Consider the following 23,937-nt stretch of genomic DNA (forward strand, 5'->3'; position numbering starts at 1 on the left):
AAGTACAGAACTTTTATGAGTAAATACTATTTCATAGCATACATAAAACATATATCTATTCATCAATCAGTGGACAGTTCATTTGTTTCCCCCTTTTCCCTTGTGAATATGCTGCTGTGTACGAGTTTTTGTGTAGACACACTCTTGAACTTGTATCTAGGAGTGGAATAGCAGGGTCTCCACTGGTTTTTCTTTGGAGTCACGAGATCTTGTTTACCAGCTGAGCTAGGGAACCAGGTGGAGAGATGACAGGGGATGGAGAGAAGACAGCGGGGCTACTTCAGTGTCACTCTCTGATTAGCAAGACCCAAACCTTGCTTCCCTTCTCGACTCTCTGCGCACACTTCGCCCTAGCTGGCCAGGGAGCGGATCCAGCACGTGAATAAACCTAGACCCGACCGAGCTGGTCTCGGCCAGCTGATACAGTTCACAGTTCTGGGGTCTCTTCTAGCCCATTCGGGCCTGGATTGTTCCGCAGACTCCTTCACAGGTACATAAGGACCATTCACTGCAGAGTGTGACCTGACTCCTTGCTCTTCAGGTCATTCAGGGACCTAGCCATCGCGGGTAACCAACGATGCCCGGGTACCGGAGATCCGGACCACTAGCGTCCGCACTCTGCAATACCGCTGCCCACCGGGCCATTGCGCACGCGCCGCTTCCGGGCCAAGGAGGAGGCGGGGAGTGGGTGGGGCGGGTATCTCCTGGGCCAATCGGAAGCTAGCGCCCCCGCCCTCCGCACCGGTGGACCGAGCTTGACCCCGGTGGTGGGCGGAGTAGGCGGGGCCAGACGCGCGGCCGCGGAGGGGGCGGGGCCCGCGGCCTGGAGGCGGAGCCTGGGGCTGTCAGTCCGCGCCCGCCGCAGCTGCCTCTGCTCCTTGCATGCCGTGGCTCGGGTGGCTGCCAGAGCTGCCGCCCGCCGCCCGTCGCCCAGCATCCGGATCTACCTTCTGCGTCCCGGCCCGGCGCGCAGGTAAGGCTGGTCACGGCAGCCGAGCCATCGCGCTCCCTTCTTGGGATCTGTCCGCTGTGCGGGCGCCCCCTCCGGGCTGTGTCAGCGCCACGGCTCCCTTGGCCGCCCGGGGGCGGTCCCGGGGGGCGGGACGACAATCCTCCCCATCCCCCCCACCCCGCACCTCTAGGCGCCGCGCCTTCAACCAGGGTCCCCAGCAGACCTCGCATCCTCAGCGTGGGGAGCTGGTCATGATGTTCCCCCCCAACCTCCCGGACCGATTACACAATCGTGGGGCCTGTGGCCAGGGATCCCCACTCTAGCCCCGCACCTGTCCCCACGTCGCGCTCCTAGGCAGAGGGCAGAGACCAGGCGTGGCTGTGGGGTCCAGGAAAGTTTCACTTTGTGGTCCGGGTTTGTTGACATCCAAGAGATGCGAGGAGATGGAGGCTGAGCAGCTAGGATGCGCCTAGCGAGCAGCGTTGCCTTTGCCCTGGGGTGGCTCTGGTCCAGGTTTCGCTTCCAGAAGTCCTGCTGAGAGCCTTGATCTGGGGCTGGAGCCTGCTGCAGGGCACGCGGGTCTCTCCGCTTCTACTTTAGCGACCCCTGGATTGCAGCAATCCGAGGACCACAGTTTAGTCTCTGTATCTTCCTCCCTTTCTTAATTTAGCATTGGCATTTAGACCAGGTAGGCCAATTTACTTAGCATTTTCCTAACACTTTGTATTTGTGAGGTGCTTTGCCGTCCCTGATTAGTTAATTAATGAACAAGGTGGGAAAGCAAAATAGATCCTGAAAGGCAAAGCTAATAATGCCTTTTAATGCTAATAAAGCAACTCTTTAAAAACCACTGAGAGCTTTAAGTTCCGTTTGCAGTGAGAGAGATGCTTTCGGCTAGGTGCTGTGAGGAGAGCTATTCAGTGTCTTCTGGGCGCCTGAGAGGGCTTAGATAGCAATGGCAAAAGCTATTTTCTGCCTCTCCCTGATTGTGTTGTTTATTGAGGGTCACCAGTCTAGGGAAGGCTCTTCGGATTTCTTTACACAAGCAAAGGAGGAAGTGGAAGTGTTGCTGATGAAGCAGTTAAAAAACAAAAACAAAACCAAATCCCTGCAGTGCAAATAAGTTTGGATACTTGTCTATTTTACCAGGGTACCCTTCCTGTGCAGAAAACCTTGGCTCTTCCTGTTCCTCTTCATCCTCCCAGTAGGATTCTATCCAACTGGGTAGGCATTACTGGTTTCTCATTTAGTCTGAAGACCTCTTGCTACCTGTGGTTTACAGATCTGCCTAGGGACATCCTCTAAGAGGGGGCTTAATGAGCACTTTTATCTGCCCATTAAGCAATACAGCTTGAAATCCTTTGTAATCAGGCGCTGTTGTAGTGTTGAATCTTTAATAATATCTAATTCATTTTAATAGTGTTTCTATAATAATCTTTCTATTAGTATGCCAGTTCTGCAACACCAGTACTTTTAGTATAGAAGCAGCAATTTACTAGAAATATTATCATGGCGAAAACAATTCTCTAACAGATTTGAAGCCCACTTTACTTAGATAATTACTGCTAGAGGCTGTTTTTATTCTTTTAATTCTCAGGTGCACTGGGTGTTATAATAGTTTTGATCTATGAGGTCGTTCTTCCTGGTAGTAATGGTTTCTGTTGCTATGTCACTTACATATTTTTTGGACTAATGTCATATGAGTTTATGCTCCATACTGATTTCTTTTTGGACAAGGTTATGAGTGAACAAGATTTAGTTTTGATTTGCTAACCTATATTTTAAAAAGGAAGATATTTGTTATGTTTGGGGAGTTATATTAGAGCTATGAGTATGATAATAACATATTTTATTAGCAAATGTACCAGGGACTGTTCTAAGTGCTTTACAAATCCTAAACTATTGAATTCTCACAAGTGCCCTAGAAGGAAGGTACTGCTTTACCTTGCATTTTAGATAATGAGTTTGAGGCTCAGTTGCTTAACTCACGTAACACAAATAGCAGCCAGATTCTATTGGAGTCCAAGTCCTTGATCAGTGTACAGTCCTCCATTTGTAAATTATACTTTCAGCAGGTATTTCCTTCAACCTGTTCGTATAATGTCACATTCTGCTCCATGGGCAGAAGAAGTGCTTTGCAGTAGCTTTGGGTGAAGAGTTCTTATTCTGGTCTTAACTTTTTCACCAGCTCATCTGTGATTTTGATGATGAAGGCTCCTCTCCCTTCCATTTCTTCATTGGTGGGATGACAGTTATTGAAGCAGATGAACTGTCTAGCCTTACATCCTGGGGAGCTAGTAATATGAGAATGAAATGTCCTTTTCCCTAAGGTACAGTATAAGCCCAAGAATAAAACAAGCAGAGCATGTGTATGTGTGTGTCATGGAAAAGGGAATAGGAGGCCCTAGACTGCATTGAGGGACTTCACCTCAGTTACACTTCAATACAATATTGTTTTATTTCATAGCATCAAGCATCGTTACTTTTGTAATTAAAAAAAAAGACATCCAGAGAAGAAGGCATCATAGAAAAGAGGGGTTAACACGTGTAATATTATGTAAAGGGGGACTGATTGGTGTCACTTTGCGGGAGCTTGGGACACTGCAGACCAAGGAGTTTCCAGAATCATAGCAAATCAAGTCAGGGTTGGAAGGAGGCTTTAAAAGTCATTTAGTTCAGCATATTCTTTCTTCTCCTCCTCCCGCTATCATCTGTCCAATGGATAAATCCCCACTTGTGGGCACTGTGTTCATCCTGCTCCTGCGTGGGCACCTCCAGGCCAACATCTGATCAGCTTCACACAACTGTGTATCAAAGGAACTAGGTCTGTATCCAGTGGTAGGAAATGGGAAACTGGAAGGATCCTGTACCATTCTGGCTGTGCTCTTGAAAGATCACACATTATCAATGTCAAACTGGGATTAGAGGAGAATTGCTAATCCAGGGAGACAAGTTAGGAGGCCAAGGCCAGAACTGAGGATGTGAGCCAGGCTGAGACAGACAGTGGCATGGGACAGGTCCAGGAAGGGATGGACTCCAGATGACAGAACCTCCTGCATCCAGCAACTGCCTGCCCATAGCATTAGAGAGTCAGCATCTCTTGGAGTCCCAAGAGGACAGAGGCTTGGGAGAGCCACTGATGGGACTGAGAAATCCAGACGGGTGAGAAGGAGAGACAGTTTGGTACATATATCTTCCAAAACTGTGTAATAGACTGTGGCTAAGGTAAGGCTTCTGCAGACCAGAAATCAGATTTTTGTTTCTTCTTAAGAATGGAGTGTACCATTTAAATGAAGTGGGAAACTCCCTCTGCCCAATGAAGATGAAAAACATATTTCCCATGGGTATTACTGCCTCGGACATTGGCTGGTTTAACTTCCTGTTGAGCTGCTTGGTCCAGTTGGGAACTGGGTGTTCTTCTGGCTTCAGATGTACAGGAGGTGGCAGAGAGGTGGACCCTGCACTGAGCGTCCTTCCCACTCCACCTCCTAAAGGCAGAATTGGAAGTTGGTGCTCTAGACTTAGAGAGTTTCAGGTGCAAAAAGGGGTCATGTGTTCACATAATTCTGCAGAGAAGGGATCTGGTGGGCACAACTGTTTTGGAGTTGAACACATTGGCAATGCTTTTTTTTCTTAAGGATTTTGTTGGGAAATGTTCTTTTGGGGAATTCTGTTCTCCAGTGACCCCAGTTAAACACGTACTGGAGAGCCAGTGCACGTCATGGGGAGTGTTGAGAAAGCTATTGGGAGATTTTCTTTCCAATCTAAACTCAGATTTGACCACATTGACTGGAAAACAGGATAATTTGGAGAAGCAAATAAAATTTACACAGGAAATCACAGACGGAGAAAATATAATTGCAAATGTTAAGTTCATTTTCTCTTGTTACTTTATGTATTTCTGACTTAGGATGTAACATTTCGTTTTTTTTTCACATTTAAAGTATATTTTATTGCAATTGAAGTTTTCCAATAGTAGAATTTCTTTTTTTTAAATTTCCTTTATTCATATGTGCATATGATGATTGGGTCATTACTCCCCCCTTCCCCCTACCCCCTCCCTTTTCCCCCACCCCCTCCCTCTTGCCCCCACCCCCTCGCTTCCAAGCAGATACTGTTTTGCTGTAACATTTCTTAAATATTCATATTTACTAGTTTATAAGTTGAAATATGTTGTGTAGTAGTGTGTATAGAATCAAACTGTATAATCTCATTTTTTTTGTTTTTGTCCAGGACAACATTGGTCTTGTTTTTACAATATCTTTTATACTGGTGGTTCTTAGCCACAGTGATTTTTGACCCCCAGGGAACTTCTGGCAATGCCTGCAAACATCTCTGGTTGTTAAACTGGGGTGGTGTATATGCCACTCTTGTCTAGTAAGTAGAGACCAGGGTGCTGGTGACCATCCTACAATGCACAGGACAGCACTCCCCTCACCGTTGCAAAGATCTATCCAGAGTCCCACATAGTGATAGTGTTGAAATTGGAAAACTTCACTTTAGTTGATTAAAGATTTCTCTTTAGGAGCAAATTGAATGAATTGAGGTTAAAGAGAAGAAAACATAAAGTTGTTCCTTGTCCCTTCTAAGTGAAAACCATATCTGATATCTAGGATGGAGACCCAAGTAAGCAAGTTGCTGAAAACACAGGCATTGCTCTGCCATCCAGGAGTTATTTCAATAGGCAGATTGCTCAACACAGTAGTTTGGAACAGGAAGTAGAGGCCCTTGTAGTGGCAAGAGGCTGGAGGGGTAATTTGTGAAGGCAGAGGGTTTATAGGCCAAGAAGGGAAGCTGGGTCCTGCCAGAAGAATTTTAAAAAGTTCTAGGGAATTTTTCAAAGGTTATTTTGTTGAGGACATTGAGCATGGTGCTTAGAAGATATAATCTCTGCTCCAGGTGCACATGACCTTCTAGGTTGTGGATGTGAGAGTCTGAGCACTTTCCAGATTGTTCTGTGTCCAGATGCAGAGTGGAGAGTCAACCAATGAGTTTTGTTTTCAGGTTCTGTCTGTGTCTTCCTCCCACATCCACCTAACATTTATATTTTCATTACAGAACTATTTAAACATAACAAAAATTGAGAAAATGGTGTACTAACTCCTATTTACCCAATGCCCATCTTCAACCTCTGGCCAGTTGTGATGTGTACCCCATCTTTGATCCTCCCCCTCTTTTCGTGGTGCTGAGGATCACCCCAGGGCCTGTGCATGCTAGACAAGCAGTCTACCATGGAGGTATACCTCCAGCCCTGACTCTCCCTTTTCTTAATCCTAGAAATAGCATAAATAATCACTGATGGCTTTCTATGAGAAGAAGTTTGGCAGTGAAGGAAGTTAAATGGTTTCTGGTGCTTGAGTCTCCCTGAAGAAAACCGACAGTGGTCAGGCACAATTGTAGGAGACATGAGCATCTGAGAAGAGAAATAAACCTAGGTAAATCTGACATGGGCGTGGGACTCACCTTTTCCTGGTGGGAAAATACAGGTGATCTGAGACAATTCCTTTCTTTTTAAGCCTCCTGGGTAGAGAAGCCTACTTAGAGCTCTCTGCTGGCAGAGACTCATTTTGGGATTCAGCCTTAGAGGGTTCTGTATTTCCTATAGGGAGTGTAGTCTATGGGTCTTCTTTGGGATGACCCCCTTGCTAGGTGTTCACTGAGTGTGGAGTAAGCATCATTGTCCTAAATAGACTTTGTTTCACACCTCATGGTGCTTATGGAGTAACTCCTCCCTGAAATGCAGGAGCAGAGAGAGTAGAAAAGAGGCAGGCCCTTCAGTGGTCCTGCACTCCCCATAACAGCCATGACTTCTGTCCCTGCATCTGGCAGTGGATGGAGAACTCCACACAGAGACAGCATTGCAGTTTGCACCTTGCAAACAGGGCCTGCTTTTCCCAGTTGTGTCTCCCTGAGCTACAGGATTCATTTTTTAAAACCCACTGGGGAATCGGCATGCCTTTACTTGACTCAGGGTTGTGTTGTAATATGCATACAAAAATGGCTTTAAGGGTTGAGGGAGTTCTTGAATAATCAGATAATTGATGTCTATGAATTTTAATTAGTGCTGGTTTCTACAAACTTAGAAATTTTGGACCAAGTTCGCAAACTGCTACATTGATGTGAAGACCTGGGTCTTTGTAGAGCTCTGTTTCTCATCTTTATTATAGTTGATCAAATGTATTTTATCCTCTCCTTACTCCACAAGAGGAGTAGGTGGCATTAGCTTGCCATGAATAGTCCATATTACAATTGTTAGATTTTAGAGTGCCAAGCTTTTCTTTGGGGGAAGGCAGCTCCTCGTCTGTTATTAATACTTCTTATCTGTCTGTGTTTCTATTACATGCAAGGTCCCTTACTCACATTTACTGTGTTATATACAACCCTTCTAGGTAGGAATTATTTTTCCCATTTTACGGATGAGGAAACTGAGGTTCTGAGAGGTTAAAGAATGCTCGATGAGAGCACTGGACTTTGACTAGATGGTTTGATCCCAAAGCCCAGTGCTTTCTACTAAGTCTCTGTCATAGTTTAGGTTGATGGGAGTTGGTACCAGGATTAGTGGAGGAGATGGGAGCAGGGACTGTGACAGGGGACTGAGAGTTCTGGTTACTCTAGCTAATGAAACCTCACATCAAGTCCCCCTTGGGAAACATTGCCTTTGAGTGTGATAAATTACCTGTGTCCTGTTTTTGAGCTGACTATATAAAACTTAAGTTGCACACTGGTAGTCCTGAGCCAAATTTGGTCAGCAGATGTGTTTTATTTGGCCTGTATAAAGTTTTCTTTTTTAAAAAATTAGATTAGTTGTCATCAATTAAAAGTAGGAGATTTCACACTAAAACACAGATTTCTGGACTCTCTCAAGCCATCAGAAGATCTGGCAACACCGGACCTACATTCCTCCTTGGCTGCTGGTAGTTACAGTACCACTGTCTTTGGATGTAGCACAGAGTCTCCCAGTGTGCCTGTTCCCAGCCAGCCCTCTTCACTCATTTACACTACCTGCCAGGACTCTGAAGGCATTTGAATTAAAGGCACCCTGAAAGAAGATATATGCATTCTTTTTGGAGGGTCAGGGATGAGTTAGGGGAGGCTTTTTTTGTGTTTGAATTAAAGCTTTCCAGCATTTTCTCCCTTTGTAGAAAGCCTGGAGAAGGTGGCTGTACTTGGTGTGTAAACAGATACACCCACACCTCCCCCCTACAATCCCCAGCTCTGGCTAGCTGGACTCTTAGATGGATTTTTGGACTGTGTCAGACCAATCAGATTTGGGTGTCCACTGAATCAGTGAACTGAGGAACCTGGGGCAAAAAGGATTGTAGATTCCGGCTGAAACTGGTGACTTTGGGATGGTGAGTCAATGAGCAAGAAGTTGGAAGTCAAGGAGCCGAGGGGTCACGTGGCAGCAGAGGGAGAGAAGCTTCCTGGTCTCTACTTCCACTGTACTTCCTGCCATGAGTTCCTCTATCTACAGCATTCACTCAGTGATATTTATTATGTACTAAAATGCTGGGCACTATTCTAGATGCTTGAGGTGCATCAGTGAATCAAAACAGAAAAAAAATCCAAATTCTTCTAGCACTTGTATTTTGGTGAAAGAAAACAGATAACTCCAAACAACAATACAAATAAATATAAAATGTGTAAGGAGAATATTGTGACTGAAATGCACAAATAATAGAAGAAGAGGAGGTGGAGGGAATGTAGGGTCTCACGGCTACATTAAGGAATTTTGGATTTTATTCTACTGAAAGCTTTGTGACATGACCTAGCTTATGTCTGAAAAATGTCAATGATACATGGAGACTAGACTACAAACAGCTAAGGGGAAGGTGGAAGACTGACTAGGAGGCTATGCAATAGTCCAGATAAAATGCAGTGGTGGCTTGAACTAGGACGGAGGTGGAGGTGGCAAGAAGTAGATAAATTCTGAGTGTGTTTTGATGGTAGAGTTGACAGGACTTTCTGATGTACTGGGTATTAAATGTGAGAGAGAGAGAGAGGCCTCAGGATGACTTAAATCTTTGAGTATAAACATTGCTGCATTAGGAGGTGTTTCTAGTTCTCCTCCTGGAAAACATCCAAAGCAATGAGGAAAATGAAAAAAAAAAAGTGTTGACCACAAAACTAGGTGTTATGGCTTGAATATGAAATGTCCCCCACAGGTCTCTGTGTTGATGCTTGGTTCCCAGCCAGAGGTGCTATTTTGGGAGGATGTGGAAGTTTTATGAAGTGGGGCCTAGCTGGAGGAAGTGAGTTGCAGGGGCGTGCCTTTGAAGGCGTTTCCTGGTCCCAGTCCCTTTCCTTTCTCTTTACTTCCTGTTCGTCATGAGGTGAAGAACCTCCTCTGTCATCTGCTCCTGCCACCGTGTACCCAAGCACATAAGGCCAAGCAACCATAGACTAAACCTTCTGAAACTGTGAGCCAAAATGAATCCTTCATTCTTCCTGTAAGTTGTTTATGTCAGACATTTTGGTACAGCAACAAAAAGAGTAACTAATATAGTAGGAGAGACATTTAATCCATAGACTTCAAAATATATGTAAAGACTGTCCCAAGGAGATGAGGTCAGGTGGAAGTCAAGTGGGAGGAAGCAAAGGGAAGCAGCCCAGAGATGGGGACAGAGCCCAGCAGATAGAAAATTCATATTTATTAAGGTAGAAAGTATATCCCGACATGAAAAAACTATATCCCCTTGCTTGCAACTGTTGTGGCAACTGGGTTTGTAGCTGGTGGAAGGAAGAAATCCTCCTGGATGTGGTTTGGTACAGACAACAAAAGAAGAGAGGTTGCATAAAGAATCAAAGGCGAAGCATTATACTTAACGGAGAAAAATTAAAACCACTCCCTCTAAAATCAGGAACCAGACAAGGATGCCCACTATCTCCACTCCTATTCAACATAGTACTGGAATTCCTAGCCAGAGCAATTAGGCAAGAAGAAGGAATAAAAGGAATACAAATAGGTAAAGAAACTGTCAAAATATCCCTATTTGCAGATGACATGATCCTATACCTTAAAGACCCCAAAAACTCTACTCAGAAGCTACTAGACATCATCAATAGCTATAGCAAGGTAGCAGGATATAAAATCAACATAGAAAAATCATTAGCATTTCTATACACTAACAATGAGCAAATGGAAAAAGAATGTATGAAAACAATTCCATTTACAATAGCCTCAAAAAAATCAAATACCTAGGTGTAAACCTAACAAAAGATGTGAAAGACCTCTACAAGGAAAACTATACACTTCTGAAGAAAGAGATTGAGGAAGACTATAGAAAGTGGAGAGATCTCCTATGCTCATGGATTGGTAGAATCAACATAGTAAAAATGTCAATACTCCCCAAAGTAATCTACATGTTTAATGCAATTCCCATCAAAATTCCAATGACATTCATTAAAGAGATTGAAAAATCTACTGTGAAATTTATATGGAAACACAAGAGGCCACGAATAGCCAAGGCAATACTCAGTCAAAAGAACAATGCAGGAGGTATCACAATACCTGACTTCAAACTATATTACAAAGCAGTAGCAATAAAAACAGCATGGTACTGGCACAAAAACAGACATGAAGACCAGTGGAACAGAATATAGGATCCAGATATGAAGCCTCACAACTGTAAGCAACTTATCTTTGACAAAGGAGCTAAAAATATACGATGGAGAAATAGCAGCCTCTTCAACAAAAACTGCTGGGAAAACTGGTTAGCAGTCTGCAAAAAACTGAAACTAGATCCATGTATATCACCCTATACCAAGATTAACTCAAAATGGATCAAGGATCTTAATATCAGACCCCAAACTCTTAAGTTGATACAAGAAAGAGTAGGAAATACTCTGGAGTTAGTAGGTATAGGTAAGAACTTTCTCAATGAAACCCCAGCAGCACAGCAACTAAGAGATAGCATAGATAAATGGGACCTCATAAAACTAAAAAGCTTCTGTTCATCAAAAGAAATGGTCTCTAAACTGAAGAGAACACCCACAGAGTGGGAGAAAATATTTGCCAATTATACATCAGACAAAGGACTGATAACCAGAATATACAGGGAACTTAAAAAACTAAATTCTCCCAAAACTAATGAACCAATAAAGAAATGGGCATGTGAACTAAACAGAACTTTCTCAAAAGAAGAAATTCAAATGGCCAGAAAACACATGAAAAAATGCTCACCATCTCTAGCAATAAAGGAAATGCAAATTAAAACCATGCTAAGATTCCACCTCACCCCTGTTAGAATAGCCATCATCAGCAACACCACCAACATCAGGTGTTGGCGAGGATGTGGGGGAAAAGGAACCCTCTTACACTGTTGGTGGGAATGTAGACTAGTACAACCACTCTGGAAAAAAATTTGGAGGCTACTTAAAAAGCTGGACATCGATCTACCATTTGATCCAGCAATACCACTCTTGGGGATATACCCAAAAGACTGTTACTCCAGAGGCACCTGCACATCCATGTTTATTGTGGCACTATTCACAATAGCCAAGTTATGGAAACAGCCAAGATGCCCCACCACTGACGAATGGATTAAGAAAATGTGGTATCTATACACAATGGAATTTTATGCAGCCATGAAGAAGAACGAAATGTTATCATTTGCTGGTAAATGGATGGAATTGGAGAACATCATTCTGAGTGAGGTTAGCCTGGCCCGAAAGACCAAAAATCGTATGTTCTCCCTCATATGTGGACATTAGATCAAGGGCAAACACAACAAGGGGATTGGACTTTGAGCACATGATAAAAGCGAGAGCACACAAGGGAGGGGTGAGGATAGGTAAGACACCTAAAAAATTAGCTAACATTTGTTGCCCTCAACGCAGAGAAACTAAAGCAGATACCTTAAAGCAACTGAGGCCAATAGGAAAAGGGGAACAGGTACTAGAGAAAAGGTTAGATCAAAAAGAATTAACCTAGAAGGTAACACCCATGCACAGGAAATCAATGTGAGTCAATGCCCTCTATAGCTATCCTTATCTCAACCAGCAAAAACCCTTGTTCCTTCCTATTATTGCTTATACTCTCTCTACAACAAAATTAGAAATAAGGGCAAAATAGTTTCTGCTGGGTATTGAGGGGGGGAGAGTGGGAGGGGGTGGAGTGGGTGGTAAGGGAGGGGGTGGGGGCAGGGGGGAGAAATGAACCAAGCCTTGTATGCACATATGAATAATAAAAGAAAAATGAAAAAAAAAAAAAGAATCAAAGGCGAGCCACCATGTTTATAGGAAGCATTCTGTCTCTGCTGTTGTAGGGAAGAAGACAGCCTTTTGGTTATGAAAACAGCTCATCTGAAAATATCCTGGGCATGCCCCCTCCTCTGCCAATAGAAACCTCGTGCAAGTACTGTGGCTGGCCAGGAGAACATAGATTCTTCAATGATCATGAAGAAAAGACATAGTAGGCTTCTGTTTTGATAGTGGTATGCTAGGTTATTTGGATCAAAGTTCCACTGAAAATGTGAAAGTGTTGGATGTATTTTTAAAGTTGAAAAAGTTTTAGATTAAAAGCACTAAAGAGCTGAGGAGACAAAAAAGTTACCAGGCCAAACCCTATGGTCAAGTTGACACCTAGAGAGTGGGATAAAACAGTAGAACATCTAAGTTGGTTTGCCCTTAGGATGGAGTTGATCCTAATACAGACTTTAGTTTTAGCAGCATTGGACGAGGACTTTAGGAGTGTCAGCATATGGCTTGCCCAAAGTGGAAAATCTCACAGGAGACCATCTGCATATAGATCTGCAGCTCCACAGGACAGAGGCGAGCCAGAAATCTCGCCATGTCTCCCCATCTACAGGGGCCACAGGTAAGGCAACCTAGACACCAAGCAGAGCAAGAGGGAAGTGGAAAGATAGTGTGGGGGTTGCCTTTTCACAGATTTTGAGGATGACTTTATACTAATTTCAGAGCCAGGGACTTGGTGTAAGGTTGTTCCAGGTTGTAGCGTAGTCTACAGCAACCTCAGACTCCCGAAAGAATCAGAGGTGACCCTCCGGTGGAGGAAGGCACCTTCTGATTTCCCAAGGCCACTGAGCACAATAATCAGAAGTAATAAGGCACATGAGAAAACAAAGAGAGCAACAGAGAGGAATAGTAGAAACAACTGATAGGAAAAACAAACTCACAGATTCTTCATGTATTGTAAGCATAGAGACAAATAAAAGCTGTGCTGATGATGTTCAAAGAAGGAAAGGCAAGGTTGTAAGTATCTTCAATGAATGAATAGCATTTGAAAATGGCTGGCAGGTTTGAGAAAGACCAAACAGAACTTCTAGAAATAAAACTACAAAACTCAAAAATTTAATGGCTTACCATTAGATAGCATATTAAACAAAATAAAAAAGAGATTAATGGATTGGGTCATAAGACATAGAAAATTATTCAGAATGCTGAACAGGGAGTCAAAAAGACAGAAAATATGGAAGAGAGGTTAAAAGATATGACAGATGGATGTTAACTGGAGTTTTAAAGGGAGAGGAGAAGTCAGGTGTGGTGGCTCATGCCTGTAATCCTAACTACTCAGGTGGCAGAGATTGAGAGAAGTCCAGTTGGAGGCCATCCTGGGCAAAATGTTAGTGAGTTAGCAGAGTGTGGCGGTGCCTGGCTGCCATCCCAGCTATGCAGGAAGCTCCAGGCCGGTCTGGGCAAAAAGGGAGACACTATCCCAAAAATAACAAGTGAAAAGGGCAGAGGGCTCAAGTGATAGAGAGTCTGCCTAGCAAGTACAAGGCCCTGAGTTCGAACCCCAGTATCACCAAAAGTAAATACATAAATAAATAAATAAATAAATATTTAAAAAAATATAAGGAGAGGAAAGGAAGAATGAGGTAGAAGCATCTATTCGAGGAAATAATCATTGAGATTTCTTGAGGATTGATAAAGTCTATTAAGCCCCCAAATCATAAACAGAACAAAGGCAAAGATAAAACACTAAAAGCAACCAGAAAGAAAGGACAAATTCTCTCAGAAAGAGTGTTTTTCAAGGTAGGTGGGTGATGCATGTTGGCAAGCCCAGCACTTAGGTGGTTGAGGCAGAAGGATCATGAGTTTGAGGCCATCCTGGACAAACAGTGAGACTGACTTAAAACAAGCAAGCAGCCAACCAACAAAATCCAAATATATATACAGTCATTTGTTTAAAGAAAAAGAGTGTTTCACATACTCCTCAATGCCAACACTGGAAACCAGAAGACAGTGGAACAACATCTATAACTGAAATGAATAGCGATAACTTATTCTATGCACAGAGGAAACACATTTCAAGAATAATGAAAAAATAAAAGCATATTCATACAATGAAGAATGTAGTTTTCTGCCACTTTACAGAGTTTGCCTCACTGAGGGCAGTCTTTTTTTTTTCTTTTATTATCATATGTGCATACAAGGCTTGTGTCATTTCTCCCCCCTGCCCCCACCCCCTCCCTTACCACCCACTCCACCCCCTCCCTCTTCCCCCTACCCCCTCAATACCCAGCAGAAACTATTTTGCCCTTATTTCTAATTTTGTTGTAGAGAGAGTATAAGCAATAATAGGAAGGAACAAGGGTTTTTGCTGGTTGAGATAAGGATAGCTATACAGGGCATTGACTCACATTGATTTCCTGTGCGTGTGTGTTACCTTCTAGGTTAATTCTTTTTGATCTAACCTTTTCTCTAGTTCCTGGTCCCCTTTTCCTATTGGCCTCAGTTGCTTTTAAGGTATCTGCTTTAGTTTCTCTGCGTTAAGGGCAACAAATGCTAGCTAGTTTTTTAGGTGTCTTACCTATCCTCATATCTCCCTTGTGTGTTCTCGCTTTTATCATGTGCTCAAAGTCCAATCCCCTTGTTGTGTTTGCCCTTGATCTAATGTCCACATATGAGGGAGAACATCTGATTTTTGGTCTTTTGGGCCAGGCTAACCTCACTCAGAATGATGTTCTCCAATTCCATCCACTTACCAGCAAACGATAACATTTCGTTCTTCTTCGTGGCTGCATAAAATTCCATTGTATATAGATACCACATTTTCTTAATCCATTCGTCAGTGGTGGGGCATCTTGGCTGTTTCCATAACTTGGCTATTGTGAATAGTGCCACAATAAACATGGGTGTGCAGGTGCCTCTGGAGTAACCTGTGTCACAGTCTTTTGGGTATGTCCCCAAGAGTGGTATTGCTGGATCAAATGGTAGATCAATGTCTAGCTTTTTAAGTAGCCTCCAAATTTTTTTCCAGAGTGGTTGTACTAGTTTACATTCCCACCAACAGTGTAAGAGGGTTCCTTTTTCCCCGAATCCTCACCAACACCTGTTGTTGGTGGTGTTGCTGATGATGGCTATTCTAACAGGGGTGAGGTGGAATCTTAGCGTGGTTTTAATTTGCATTTCCTTTATTGATAGAGATGGTGAGCATTTTTTCATGTGTTTTCTGGCCATTTGAATTTCTTCTTTTGAGAAAGTTCTGTTTAGTTCACGTGCCCATTTCTTTATTGGTTCATTAGTTTTGGGAGAATTTAGTTTTTTAAGTTCCCTGTATATTCTGGTTATCAGTCCTTTGTCTGACGTATAGTTGGCAAATATTTTTCTCCCACTCTGTGGTTGTTCTCTTCAGTTTAGAGACCATTTCTTTTGATGAACAGAAGCTTTTTAGTTTTATGAGGTCCCATTTATCCATGCTATGTCTTAGTTGCTGTGCTGCTGGGGTTTCGTTGAGAAAGTTCTTACCTATACCTGCTAATTCCAGAGTATTTCCTACTCTTTCCTGTATCAACTTTAGAGTTTGTGGTCTGATATTAAGATCCTTGATCCATTTTGAGTTAATCTTGGTATAGGGTGATATACATGGATCTAGTTTCAGTTTTTTGCAGACTGCTAATCAGTTTTCCCAGCAGTTTTTGTTGAAGAGGCTGCTATTTCTCCATCGTATATTTTTAGCTCCTTTGTCAAAGACAAGTTGCTTATAGTTGTGTGGCTTCATATCTGGGTCCTCTATTCTGTTCCACTGGTCTTCATGTCTGTTTTTGTGCCAGTACCATGCTGTTTTTATTGCTACTGCTTTGTAATATAGTTTGAAGTCAGGTATTGTGATACCTTCTGCATTGTTCTTTTGACTGAGTGTTGCCTTGGCTATTCGTGGCTTCCTGTGTTTCCATATAAATTTCACGGTAAATTTTTCGATCTCTTTAATGAATGTCATTGGAATTTTGATGGGAATTGCATTAAACATGTAGATGACTTTAGGGAGTATCGACATTTTTACTATGTTGATTCTACCAATCCATGAGCATGGGAGATATCTCCACTTTCTATAGTCTTCCACTGAGGGCAGTCTTAACCAATGTACTGTAGGCAGAGGAATGTGATTCCAGATGGAAAAAGTCAAAATACAGTAAGGAATGAAGAATTTTTTTAAAAAGGTACATGCCCGTTCTGGGCATGGGTGGCTCACACTTTAATCCTAGCTACTCAGGAGGCAGAGATCAGTAGGATTGCCATTCAAAGCCAGCCCAGACAAATAGTTCTACAAGACCCTGTCTCAAAAAAACCATTTTATTTAGCAATACCACTCTTGGGGACATACCCAAAAGACTGTGACACAGGTTACTCCAGAGGCACCTGCACACCCATGTTTATTGTGGCACTATTCACAATAGCCAAGTTATGGAAACAGCCAAGATGCCCCACCACTGACGAATGGATTAAGAAAATGTGGTATCTATACACAATGGAATTTTATGCAGCCATGAAGAAGAACGAAATGTTATCATTTGCTGGTAAATGGATAGAATTGGAGAACATCATTCTGAGTGAGGTTAGCCTGGCCCAAAAGACCAAAAATCAGATGTTCTCCTCATATGTGGACATTAGATCAAGGGCAAACACAACAAGGGGATTGGACTTTGAGCACATGATAAAAGCGAGAGCACACAAGGGAGGGGTGAGGATAGGCAAGACACCTAAAAAACTAGCTAGCATTTGTTGCCCTTAACGTAGAGAAAGTAAAGCAGATACCTTAAAAGCAACTGAGGCCAATAGGAAAAGGGGACCAGGAACTAGAGAAAAGGTTAGATCAAAAAGAATTAACCTTAGAAGGCAACACACACATACAGGAAATTAATGTGAGTCAACTCCCTGTATAGCTATCCTTATCTCAACCAGGAACACTTGTAAATTCCTATTATTGCCTATACTCTCTCTTCAACAAAATTAGAGATAAGGGCAAAATAGTTTCTGCTGGGTATTGAGGGGGTGGGGGGGGGAGAGGGAGGGGGTGGAGTGGGTGGTAAGGGAGGGGGTGGGGGCAGGGGGGAGAAATGACCCAAGCCTTGTATGCACTTATGAATAATAAAACAATAAAATAAAAAAAAAAGCCCAAAAAACCATCACAAAAAAGGGTTGGAGTAGTGGCTCAAGATGAAGGCCCTGAGTTCAAGCCCCAGTACTACCAAAAAAAAAAAAAAGAGCTAAATGTGTAAGTAAATATAAATGTAGATAAAATGAAGTATGTAACTAAATTTTAATATAGACTAAAATATATGGAATTGAAAGTAAGACAAAAATAGCATGTAAGTAAAGAAAGGGGTAGAAGGCTGAGTGTGGTGGCTCACGCCTATAATAGCAGCTGCTTGGGAGGCAGAGATAGGAGGATCATGATTTGAGATCACCTCAGGAAAAAGTGCAAGACCCTATCTGGAAAACAAACTAAAGCAAAAAGGGCTGGGGACATGGCTCAAGTGACAGAGGGCTTGCCTAGCAAATGTGATGCCCTGAATTCAAACACCAGTACCTCCAAAAAAAAAAAAAAAAAAGAAGAGGGAGGAGGTTAAAAAGAATCAAGAGGGTTCTAAGGTCCTTTTATTACCTGTGAGGAGGGCAAAGATATGACTATTCTCAGGCTAAATTAACAATGCATGCTGCAATTTCTAGAATAAATCCCAGGAAGAACAGAAGCAGAGTATATAGCATCCCAGCTAGTGGAGGAAGATCCGCCTCTAACACATGGCTACAAGAGAATGAAAGTAAAAGGATGAAAAATATATTTTGTCAAGTAAGAAGCAAAGTATCAGATACAGTAGGGCTTATGGTTAAAAGCATTACTAGGGTTAAAAAATTCTTTTTACCAGGAAAATATTACAGTTTGAAATTTGTATGAGCCCAATTTAATAGTATACTATACAAAGAAAAAAATGACAGAACTACAAAGAAGGATAGAAGTCACCATCATTGTGGCTATGCTGAATGAGAGTAGTGAAGATATTTAAAGATGAAGAACTAGGTCAGAGGACTTGCTCTGTGGCTATCACGTCTTCTCATAAAGCTATAGTGATAACAGCAACACGCACTGATTCAAGGGTAAACAAATAGTCCGATGGAAAAAACAGAAATCCTGGAAGTGCTCGTTTGGATTTGCTCTTTTTTTTTTTTCATTTTTCTTTTATTATTCATATGTGCATACAAGGCTTGGTTCATTTCTCCCCCCTGCCCCCACCCCCTCCCTTACCACCCACTCCGCCCCCTCCCGCTCCCCCAAGTGTAGCCCAGGCTGGCCTCGAACTCGTGATCCTCCTGCCTCATCCTCTTCGCCTCATTGATTACCGGCGTGCGCCACCACGACCGGCTGGATTTGCTCTTGATGCATTGCAGAGGAGGCACTAAGATAAAGGATGAACTTTCTAGACTCATGAATATGCATATGGCAAATGTAATGTGTCTGTCACTTTACACAAGACATACAAATCAATTTCAAAGGGATTAAAAAACTTACATATGAAAATCCTCTAATGATTTTGGCTGATAACATAGGAGAATATCTTCATGTTCTCTGCATAGGAAAGGACTTCATAAATAATACACAAAAACTTATTTAAGAAAGGATGAGGAAACTGATTGCATTACAATTAAGACTTTATTTAAATCTGAAACCACTCTGAAAACAATGAAATAAAACAATGGGATAATAAATTACAGCACTGTAAAATAAATCTGTGAGCTTTATAAGGACAGAGACTATGTCTATTTTATTCATCACTGTGTTCCACCACCTTCTGCAGTGTCTAAAATCCAAGCTCCAGCACACAGGATAAGTACTTATCACCATTCCCAAGTGATGGCTACCCATCACATCACAAGCCACAAACATTATTTCTTTTTTGCTCTTTCTTCTATTGCTGTTCATTCCTTAGAGAAAAAAAGAATGGAGAAATAGGGTTGGTAATCTAATCAAGGGAAGTATTAAAAGTATTTATTCAGTGTAGACACTATGTGTTTTTGAATTGGTGAGGTTCCAAAAAGAATTTATAGAAATATGGAACAAGGGCTTCTTTACAATGCAATTTTCAGTCTATTTAGGAGTTAATGACAAATAGGAAAAAAAAACTTGAAAAATTTGGACCACTTTTGAAAATGCTGTTTGTGCCTTAGCAGTACCTAGGAGGACAGTGATAACACTTTCAAATGTGGTAATTGGGAAGGAAGATAAATTTATGGATAGGAAAAGAAAGAGGAAGAAATCATCCAGGGGAGGGATGAAGAGAAGCAAACTTCATAGGCAAGAAAAACTTGAAGTTCTTTAGAGACCAGGATGATATGACCAGAGTGAGAGGAGACAGATTAGAAGATGGATTATTTAATAATAACTATGAACAAATAGCTGGACATTTTCCAACAAAGAACAGTAGTGGTATAAACATAAAAGCCTTTCTAGCTGTGAATTATGTAATTAAACCAGTTTGGTGAGTGAGGGATGGTGCTGGGCATTCTGCTGCCCAGAAGCATCCATTCTTCTTCCCATCATGGGACTCTAGCCTGGTCATTAGTTCTCCCCACCAACCGGGCCCTAAGTCTCTTTGTTCTTCAGAATATAGGTGAACATTTTCATGATATTGAAACTGTGAATTGAGGTGGATACAATTAAAATTTTCTTTGAGAAGCAAAATTAAAATTATAAAAATCAAGAGGTAAATAAATATCAACCTAAGGAGATATTTGCAATAAAATAGTATGTGTTGCAAATCAGATCATCAAATATTAAAAGATTGATAATGTCCAGTGCTGCTAGGATTTGGTGAAGTACACTCTTGCACCCTATTTGCATTAGTTAGCTTTCCATCACTATAATAAATAACTGGAATGATAAACTTATAAAGACAGAAGGTTTGGCTCACAGTTTTGAAAGTTTCAGTCCATGATTGGTTTGCTCCATTGCTTTGGGTCTATAGTGAGGCATCTTATCGTGGTGGGAGTGTGTGGCAAAGCAAACTGCTCACCTCATGTCCAGGAAGGGGAAGAGAGAGAGTGAAAGAGAGGAGAAGGGAGAGGGGATAGCGGGGAGGGACAGAGAAAGACAGACACAGAGAGAGACAGAGAATAGCTTCCCACAATCCACCTCAAGGGCACACCTCCAGTGACCTCTGAAGACCTTACAGTAGGCCCCACCTCCTAATACTTCTACCACCTCCCAGTAGAGACACCCTGGGGACTGAGCCTTTAACCCATGGGCCTTTGGGGGACATTCATGATCCAAACTATAGCAATATTGTTGGAATTTTCTATTTCTGTGGCATTTTTGGAGGACTTTGGCAGCACTTTTAAAATTTAAAATGTTTATCTGAATTATTTGACCTAGCACTCTATTTCCAGTAATTTTATTTCAGGAAATATTTGCATACACACATTTACATATATGTATGCATATATGTATATCAGGCTAGTCATTAAAGCATTTATATAATATTAAAAACGTATCAATAGAAGACTGGTTAAAGTAGGTACACCCTGTCTAAACCATCTCTGTTTCAAAAATAGGTTGACCTATTTCAATTGATAAAATCAGATGGCCAGGAAATACTGACAGCCAAGTGAAAAGGGTGAATAAGTGAACATCTGTGAAGTGTTGTCTCATTTATAGAAATATATATTTCACTGGAAAATTCTGGGACAGGATACACCAAACTATTAGTGATGATGGTGAGAGTCATGAAAATTTCTAAGTTATCTGAATTTGTTTTCAGTAATGAACATATTATTTTTGTGAGCAGAAAACAATGAAAATTAAAATTACATAGAAGCAAAAGATTTATACAAAATGATCTTGGATCATTAAAAATATTTGGAAACTTTACCAAAAGGTCATACTGGGTCTCTTGATGAATAACTGATGATTTTAAATTTATTCTGTATGTCTTTGTATTTTCCAAATGCAAGGTGTGTGTGTTGATTTACTAATCAGAAGATGCTAATAGGAGTCTTAAATTTTGCCTGTGTTTTATCCGTTTTATGACTAGGATCAAACCCCTAATGAAGCATGTCTTTCTCCTCCTTTCCGTCCATTTACTTTCATAGGCTGCTCATCTTCCATATGTACCCTGCATTTCATTTTTGTACAGAACACAGATACTTCCTCTTTGGAAATGATTTAAACAACCCAGAGCATATAGAGAAAAAACGTGGAATATTCACTCATCTGTGTATGTCCATATCCAAATACAGTGTTTTAAAAAACATAAATGGCAGACTTGCCGCCTGTATTTTAACCATATTCTATTATTCACTGTTCCTTGAACCGTTCACACTATGCCACTGCAACAGGACTAGCCCAAAGCCCCTTTTGCCCTTCCTCCCAGTCCATGTGCAACCAGCAATTATAGAGTGTCATTATTTGATGTTTTTCCTAAGGACATTAGATGGGAAAGATTCCAAAGGGACAAAGCAAGAGAGGAAAGTAGACATAGCCATGGCCATGTAGGCACCTGGAGGACAATGGGGAATATGGCAGATGCTGTTTCTAGCTATTTGCTGAGATTTTTGTTCCTCTGTTTTAGTTAATGCTCTTTTCCTCACCGAGGCAGCTAAGTCATTTGACTTCATTGTCTCAGGGGACAGTGATGTAGCGAAATTCAGAAATTAATGTTGGCATTTGATTTCCCAAGGCCTGGTTCTTATGGTGACATCAAAGGACTTATGGTGATATCAAACGACTCACAGCATAGACAAGTGTTTAGGAAGATGGATGACGAGAAATAGAGCCTTCTCCAGCACTTCATAACCCTCTTTCCATGGCATGATGGTGTCCTTGGTGAGGAAAGAAGAGTTGGAGGGAGGCAGGCCATATCTTGTGTCTAGACTGGATCCTGAAGGAGTGACCCTGCAAATCCTTCGCAGGTCTGGGCAGCCAGAGAGCAAAGCAAACTCTGGCCCCTGTATTTAGGCAAGTCCAGAGGCTTTGGATCTCACTGAGGAACAACCTGGAATTCAGTCTTCATTCTGGGGGCAGCGGGAGCTGGAGGAGAGACCTTAACTACACGGGATTAATCTCTGTGGAATGGAGGATTTAAACATTAATGAGATGATTACAGAACAGTGAGGGTGCATTTCCATATATCCCTGAGTTTGAGCCCTGAGCATTGCCCCCATTCCAAACAGAAGAGAAGTTCATTTCCTTCTTTGCTTTGATGGTGGCGCTGACTGGGACCAGGTTTTCCTGTGATTGGCCATGACTGCTAGGGATTCCTGCAGTACTGAGCCTCAGCAGCTGGCTCCCTTTTCCTGGTCTTGCTGCTTTGGGGGGGTACCCATTGTAGCAGCATGGACCTTGGATAGCACATGTAGGCCTGGCAGTCACAGATATGTGACTTCTTCCCATCTTCTTTCCATCTTTGTGCGAGCAGAATAAGGAAAGATGGGAAGAAACCAGTGGGACCTTTCTGGAGCAGACTGTACAAAAACCCAGCCTAAGATGCGCTCGGTCAATACTAAATAACTGAGAGTCACAAATGAAAACCAACAAGGATCTTTTTTTCTAATTTATTAAACCTGAGAGGAGTGTTGTCACTAAATTGGCACTTAATTGAAGGATAAGTTAAGTAATTTTCAGGCCTAAAATTGTCACGGATTCATAGAATATAGAGTGAATTTTGGAAATCAACTGACAACTTCGGCTTCATCAGTGCCTAGAAACTTCACTCAAGCAATGTAAGCAAGAAAACAGAATGGCTTCCCTGGACCTACAATGGAGGGAGCCCTTTCTGAGTGGCATACCTGTGTCTTCTGCGAAGCTCAGGCTTCACAAAATAAATGTTGGCCCACCTTTATTCATGTGTGGCTGTCCTGCCATCAGTCCAGACTGTGTTGACCTTGGCACAAATCTTAACCTTCCCTTCCTCTGCCTCTTCCCTGCTGCCTTCCTGCATGCACCTGGCATAGCCACTTGCTTCCTTGTTCTGTCCTGGGGCTATGTGTTTTTCTCTGCCTCCCTGAACTCTCCCTGCCTTTACCCTGGGCCCTTTTCTTTCCTTGAAGTATGCACATCCTCACTCAAGCTGCTCCACTGTTAATTTTGTGGCTTGCCTTTTTCTTTCCACCTGGCAGACAGTCTACCAGCTGGGGAGGAACAGGGATCTGCTCTTCAGGAAATGCTGTCCTTTGGGTGAAAAAGGACTGGCTTCCTGGCAGTGCCAAAATGAAGATCCTTCTCTGCTGAAAACAAACAAAACCCTTTTATCTGTGGAGCTTCCTGTTTCCTCTTCTGAAAGCCATGCTTCTCAGACATGGGGCATCAGGCCAGGGCACATGAAATCATAGCAAAAACTGGGCACATCTTCTTGCATATTACTTGAAACTGGGAGGAGAATGATTTCAAATTTTCTTCCTCATAAAATCTATTGCCACATATGGTCTGAGGAATGTGACAGAGGGCAGCATAATATTCATGTGACACTTAAAGACTAGACTTGAGATGTAAATGTGTCTTGTTTCGGTAAGCTGCTTTGGGTAAAAGCTTTCAAATTCCTGGGTGTCTTTCTACCTCTCTGCTGTTAATACATCTGTAGAGAATTTTGAGTAGCACAGAAAACATCCCCTGTAAATAGAAGGCTGCTACTGGTTTGAACCAGCAAATTTGGATCTTGGGCTGACTTAATGAAGTTGTCTGATCTTTTGAAGTATAAATAGAGACTTCTTTTTTCTCCACCTCCTAAATTTCCCTAGGACTCTCCCTTATT

At 42.1% G+C, this 23,937-nt stretch overlaps 1 long non-coding RNA gene across 1 annotated transcript in view; it reads left to right on the forward strand.

The window, feature by feature from the left end:
* Nucleotides 1-829: 829 nt before the first annotated feature.
* LOC141424965 (uncharacterized) overlaps nt 830-23,937 on the forward strand; it is a 150,026-nt gene continuing 126,918 nt past the window's right edge. The window contains exon 1 of the long non-coding RNA XR_012449952.1: nt 830-973. This is a non-coding gene — a long non-coding RNA (uncharacterized lncRNA). The remainder of the gene's footprint in view (nt 974-23,937) is intronic.

Source organism: Castor canadensis, chromosome 7, assembly GCF_047511655.1.
Source record: "Castor canadensis chromosome 7, mCasCan1.hap1v2, whole genome shotgun sequence".
NCBI lineage: Eukaryota > Metazoa > Chordata > Mammalia > Rodentia > Castoridae > Castor > Castor canadensis.